The sequence below is a fragment of the Ovis canadensis genome, chromosome 2, assembly GCF_042477335.2.
Source record: "Ovis canadensis isolate MfBH-ARS-UI-01 breed Bighorn chromosome 2, ARS-UI_OviCan_v2, whole genome shotgun sequence".
Taxonomy (NCBI): Eukaryota; Metazoa; Chordata; class Mammalia; order Artiodactyla; family Bovidae; genus Ovis; species Ovis canadensis.
Genome location: NC_091246.1, coordinates 57,029,957 through 57,037,089, shown reverse-complemented (window position 1 = coordinate 57,037,089; position 7,133 = coordinate 57,029,957).

Sequence of the window (7,133 nt, the reverse complement as noted above, 5' to 3'; positions counted from 1 at the left end):
ATGTCTTCCCAAAACTGAAAACACTCATTAAGGTACAGGTTTACCCAAGACTGCAAGTGATTTATCTATACCATACTAACTGAGACTGTATCTTACCATTTTTATTTGTTAAAGGATATAACAAGGCTACCTTTGAGTAGAGTAATAACAGAGTATTTACAAAGTAATTTCAGGTTTCAGTTTTGTAAACAAAGTTCAGTATTTACCCAGCAAAATCAAATTGGCTCAATTAATTTTACAGGAAATGCCTTGACACCTTTTCATTGCCACTGAAGGAATTTAAAGCACCTTTTGAACAGATTCCCTCCTAGAATTCCATTTGTACACTTATAATAGGACCTGTTATTTTACATGCTAACTCATAAGCCTCAGAATAGATACCCAGTGTTTCCAGTGATCACATGGTTTAGGGTTCTCAGATTTGGGCTCAGACTTGCCTTTCAAGCATTGCATTCTGGACCTTTGAAATAACTTCCTTGCAACCAGGAAAAATTATCTGAATGTAAAATCCAATTAAATAGATGTGACGGTAGTCAATGAAGCAGACTAGCATAGTGACTAGCACAGTTATGGGTTGGTTACTTTTAACCTCTATGTGCCTCACTTTCTTCATCTGAAACTGAGTTTATTCATCAGTGGTGATAAATAATGGTACCAATCTCATAGAATTATTATAAGAAATGAATGGGTTCACATATTTTCTTAATGTTTGGATTATAGTTAGTAAATTCTGGTAGTTATTTGTAGTCATTAGCATTATCTCAAAACAGTGATAAGGACCTGTTGTTTAGTAGTTCTATTTTTTGGTCATATAGTTTAGACTATTTTATGTTGCTTAAATGTGGGGAGAGACAAAGAAAAACAGTGCTGTTTTCCTGGTCAAGGAACCCAAATCACATAATTCAGAAATGTTTCTAAGTTGTCATCTGCTTTGACTCTGTCATAGCCAGAGAACATGTATTTTCTCAGAAAGTGACAGTCCTTATATTTGTGTAGCATAAAAGAAGAAGATAAATGCTAGATAAGATATATGCCCCTAGGCATAGTCATGCCTTATATAGTGGAACACTGTTCCTGCTGGGTTCAACCATTGTGATTCAGAGCCTGCTATTGACTATCATCAGGAGCAGGAAAGCATAAGTAAGAACTGTAGGTATTTGCCATTAGGTCCATCTACAGCATTGATACTGTCAATCAGCCTGTGATCATACCCTTCCCGTGGACAGCCTTTTATGCTCTTTTGAGCACACTCAGGTGGAATCTGTCTTCAATGTGGTGTACATCAATTTGTGTGTACAAATTTAAGAGTGGAATTAACAAATACCAACCAAATTTGTGGCTGTACAAACTAGGGAAATAGGTCAATGGATATGAAGAGTCAGGCAAATACTCATTTGCTGTCAACCCAATAAAAATACGTTTTGGTAAGAAAAAGTTGCCGAAGATGAAAGCCCTGAATAAGTGCTGCTGTTGCTGCTGCTGCTGCTAAGTCGCTTCAGTCGTGTCCAACTCTGTGTGACCCCATAGATGGCAGCCCACCAGGCTCCCCCGTCCCTGGGATTCCCCAGGCAAGAACACTGGAGTGGGTTGCCATTTCCTTCTCCAATGCATGAAAGTGAAAAGTGAAAGTAAAGTCGTTCAGTCGTTTCCGACCCTCAGCGACCCCATGGACCGCAGCCTACCAGGCTCCTCCGTCCATGGGATTTTCCAGGCAAGAGTACTGGAGTGGGGTGCCATTGCCTTCTCTGTGAATAAGTGCTACTTTAGCCTAATCACAGAGTCAAAACAAATAACACATGCACACACATGTACCCTCTTCATACTGATGCCCCACAGTCTCTTTTGGGTCTTCAAATTGAACAGGTTAGATAGGTTGATAGTTGTCCTTTATAAGCTGGGTCCACCAGATAAGCCTGGTTACTTAACAGAATATCTGTCTTGTTATTTAATAGACATTCCAAACTTCCAATCAAACACACACATGTTCTTCTGTAGACTTTCCAAAACAGAAAAGGACAGCTCCATTCTTCCTGGTATTCAGTTACAAAATGTGGTTCATCTGTGTTTCTTGTTTTTTTTTTTTTTCTTTCTCTCTCCTTTCACATCCCAATACACAAGCAAGATATGTCATCCCTATCTTAGAGACAGAGCCAGAATTTGACAATTTCTCACTGCTTCTACTATTAACTCTCAGGATTAAGATTTCGTTGTCTCTCATCCTGATTGTTATCCTCCTGAAAACTGTCCTTAATGTAATGGCCAGAGAACACTTTGAGAATATAAACCAGATGAATTACATGACTTCCATGTCTTCCCCTGTCATCAAAGTTGAAGCTGAAGTTCTTACAATGCTGGAAAGGAGCTGCATGATTACCCTCCATGTTATATACTTGGACTCATTTCTCCGACCTCTTCTCCTTGCTTGCTCTTTTCCAAACACCTTGTACTCTTTAGTCCTTGGTGTTGGGGGGGAGGGTGGAAACAAATACAGTAGCAGACATTTTCACTTGCTGTTCACATTGCCTAAATTGCAGTTCTCTTCAGTATCTACATTACTCGTCCATTCTCTTTTATAGGTCTTTTCTCAAATATCACCTTCTCCATTTTTCTTAGGCTTCCTGTTAGCTCAGTTAGTAAAGAATCTGCCTGCAATGCAGGAGACCCTGGTTCAATTCCTGGGTGGGGAAGATCTGCTGGAGAAGGGGTAGGCTACCCATACCAGTATTCTTGGGTTTCCCTTGTGGTTTAGCTGGTAAAGAATCTGCCTGCAATGCAGGAGACCTGGGTTTGATCCCTGGGTTGAGAAGATCCCCTGGAGAAGGGAAAGGCTACCTGCTCCAGTATTCTGACCTGGAGAATTCCATGGACTGTATAGTACATGGGTTGCACAGTCGGACACAACTGAGCGACTTTCACTACTCACTCATAGTTTTCTTATAATAACCTGCAACCCCACTGATACACCCTACCTCCTTAGAAATCTCTCTTTGCTGTAGAATCTATTGAATGAATGAATATAATGAATTATATCAAATTAAAAAAAACATGAACTGTAAACACTTATTGAGTGATGGGGTCACTAGGATATGAAAAAAGAAGTGTAAGTTCAGGCTTTACCATTTACGATCCATTCTCTCAGGTCTGCTGTGGTATATCCATGTATAAAAAACACACTTAGATAAGACTAATTAATAGCTTAAATTTGTTAGGATCTCAATAATCTAGGAATAGAGGAGAACTTCCATAATTTGTTAAAGACTATCTATAAAAAATCGATAGCTAATGTCATACTTAATGGAGAGAAACTAAGTTTTTGCACTAAGATTTTAAAAAAGGCAAGGATGTCTCCCATTATTATCACTTCAGTATTGTGTTTTAAGCCCTTGATAATGCAATAAGGCAAGGCAAGGAGATAAGAGGTGTACAGATTGTAAAGGAAGACATAAAATTGTCTTTGTTCACAGATGACGTGATCATCGATGTAGAAAATAAAAGAGTGGACCAAAAACTCCTAGAACTAATAAGTGATGCTGGCAAGGTGGTGGGATAAAAGTTAATATATGAAAGGTAATTGCTTTCCTATATACAAAAAATAAACAAGGGAATAGATTTAAAAAAAAAACACTGTTTACATTAGCACCACCAAAAATGAATAACTTCAGTATAAATCTAATAAAACCATTTACAAAACCTCTATTGTTTTCCTCAATAGGTGGAAAACTACAAAACCCTGATGAATGAAATCAAAGAATAAATAAATCAAGAGAGATTGCATGTTCATGATAGGAATACTCAGTATTACCAAAATAGTAGTTTTTTCCCAATGTAATCTGTAGAAATTCAGTGCAGTTCCAATCACAATCCCAGCAAGTTATTTTATGGATATTGTCACATTGATTCTAAAATTTCTTTTTGGTCTTTTAAAAAATTAATTTATTTTAATTGGAGGCTAATCACTTACAATGCTCTGGTGGGTTTTGCCATACATTGACATGAATCAGCCATGGGTGTACATGTGTCCCCCATCCTGAACCCCCCTCCCACCTCCCTCCCCATCCCATCCCTCTGGGTTGTCCCAGTGTACCAGCCTTGAGTTTTCTGCTCCATGCATCGAACTTGGACTAATCATCTATTTCACATATGGTAATATACATATTCCCTTGCTATTCTCTCAAATTATCCCACTCTCACCTTCTCCCACAGAGTCCAAAAGTCTTTTCTTTACATCTGTGTCTCTTTTGCTGTCTTGCATATAGGGTCATCGTTACCAGCTTTTAAAATTCCATATCTGTGCATTAATATACTATATTGGTGTTTTTCTTTCTGACTTCACTTTTTATAGTAGACTCCAGTTTCATCTACCTCATTAGAACTCACTCAAATGCACTCTTTTCTATAGCTGAGTAATTCTCCATTGTGTACATGCACCACAGCTTTCTTATCCATTCATCTGCCGATGGACATCTAGGTTGGCTCCATGTCCTGGCTGTTGTAAACAGTGCTGTGATAAACACTGGGGGTACACGTGTCTCTTTCAGTTATGGTTTCCTTGGTGTGTATGTCCAGCAGCGGGATTGCTGGGTCATATGGCAGTTCTATTTCCAGTTTTTTAAAGAATCTTCACATTTTTCTCCATAGTGGCTGTACTAGTTTGCATTCCCACCAAGTATAAGAGGGTTCTCTTTTCTCCATACCCTCTCCAGCATATATTGTTTGTAGACTTTTTGATAGCAGCCATTCTGACCTGTGTGAGATGGTAAAAAACCCAGAATATCTATTACCTTATTGAACGAGGACAAAGTTGAAGGAATATTACCCAACTTGAAGATTTACTTTGAAGGTACAGTATCAAGACAGCGTGATATTGGTGAAAGAACAAATGGATCAATGGAACAGAATAAAGAGCCCCAAAATGAACCTATATGAAACAGTCAACTCATCTTTGACAAAAGAACAAAGGCAATATAATGGAGCAAAGATAGTCTTTTCAACAAATAGGGCTAGAAAAATTGAATATCCATTAAAATAAAAAAAAAGGAATCTTGACACAGACTTCACATTCTTCATAAAAATTAGCTCAAAATGAGACCTTAATGTACAACACAGAACTATAAAACTCCTAGAAGATAACATAGGAGAAAACCTAGATGACCTTGGGTATGGCAATAACTTTTAAGATATAACCCCAAAGGCACAATCCATGAAAGAAAGAATTGATAAGCTCTGTTCAGTTCAGTCACTCAGACCCGTCCTACTATTTGCAACCCCATGGACTGCTTCATGCCAGGCTTCCCTGTCCATCATCAATTCTCAGAATTTACTCAAACTCATGTCCATTGAGTCAGTGATGCCATCCGACCATCTTATTCTCTGTTGGCCACTTCTCCTCCCACCTTCGATCTTTCCCAGCATCACGGTCTTTTTGAATGAGTCAGTTCTTTGCAGCAGGTGGCCAAAGTATTGGAGTTTCAGCTTCGCTCCTGCCAATGAATATTCAGGACTGATTTCCTTTAGGAAGGACTGGTTGGATATCCTTTCTCTAAGGGACTCTCAAGAGTCTTCGCTAACACCACAGTTCAAAAGCATCAATTCTTTGATGCTCAGCATTTTTTATAGCCCAACTCTCACATACATAGGTGACTACTGGAAAAACCATAGCTTTGACTAGATGGGACCTTTGTTGGCAAAATTATGTCTCTGCTTTTTAATGTGCTCTCTAGGTTGGTCATAACTTTTATTCCAAGGGGCAAGCATCTTTTAATTTCATGGCTGCAGTCACCATCTGCAGTGATTTTGGAGCCCCCCCCCCCCCAAAATAAAATCTCTTACTGTTTCTGTTGTTTCCCTGTCTATGTGCCATGAAGTGATAGGAACAGATTCCATGATCCTAGTTTTATGAATGTTGAGCTTTAAGCCAACTTTTTCACTCTCTTCTTTCACTTTCATCAAGAGGCTCTTTAGTTCTTCGCTTTCTGCCATAAGCGTGGTGTCATCTGCATATGTGAGGTTATTGATATTTCTCCTGGAAATCTTGATTCCAGCTTGTGTTTCTTCCAGTCCAGCGTTTCTCATGATGTACTCTGCATATAAGTTAAATAAGCAGGGTGACAATATACGGCCTTGATGTACTCATTCCCCAATTTGGAACAAGTCTGTTGTTCCATGTCCAGTTCTAACTGTTGCTTTTTGACCTGTATACAGATTATTCAGGAGGCAGGTGAGGTGGTCTGGTATTCCCATCTCTTTCAGAATTTTCCGCAGTTTGTTGTGATCCATACAGTCAAATTGGAGAAGGCAATAGCACCCCACTCCAGCAGTCTTGCCTGGAAAATCCCATGAACAGAGGAGCCTGGTAGGCTGCAGTCCATGGGGTCACTAACAGTTGGACACAACGGAGCAACTTCACTTTCACTTTTCATTTTCATGCATTGGCGAAGGAAATGGCTAACCCATTCCAGTGTTCTTGCCCAGAGAATCTCAGGGATAGGGGAGCCTGGTGGGCTGCTGTCTATGGAGTTGCATAGAGTCGGACATGACTGAAGCAACTTAGCAGCAGCAGCATACAGTCAAAAGCTTTGGCATAGTCAATAAAGCTAAAGTAGATGTTTTTCTGGAACTCTCTTGCTATTTCAATGATCTAGTGGAAGTTGGCAATTTGATCTCTGGCTCCTCTGCCTTTTCTAAATCCAGCTTGAACATCTGGAAGTTCACGGTTCATGCACTACTGAAGCCTGGCTTGGAGAATTTTGAGCATTACTGTGCTAGCATGTGAAATGAATGCAATTATTTGGTAGTTTGAACATTCTTTGGCATTGCCTTTCTCTGCAGTTGGAATGGAAACTGACCTTTTCCAGTCCTGTGGCCACTGTTGAGTTTTCTTCACAGTCCAACTCTCACATCCATACATGACCACTGGAAAAACCATAGCCTTGACTAGACAGACCTTTGTTAGCAAAGTAATGTCTCTGTTTTTCAATATGCTATCTAGGTTGGTCATAACTCAGCCATCCAACCCTTGCAACCTCTGTTGTCCCTGTCTCCTCCTTCCTTCAATCATTCCTTGTTTCGGGTGCTTTTTCAATGAATCAGTTCTTCACGTGAGATGGCCAAAGTATTGGAGCTTCAGCTTTGGC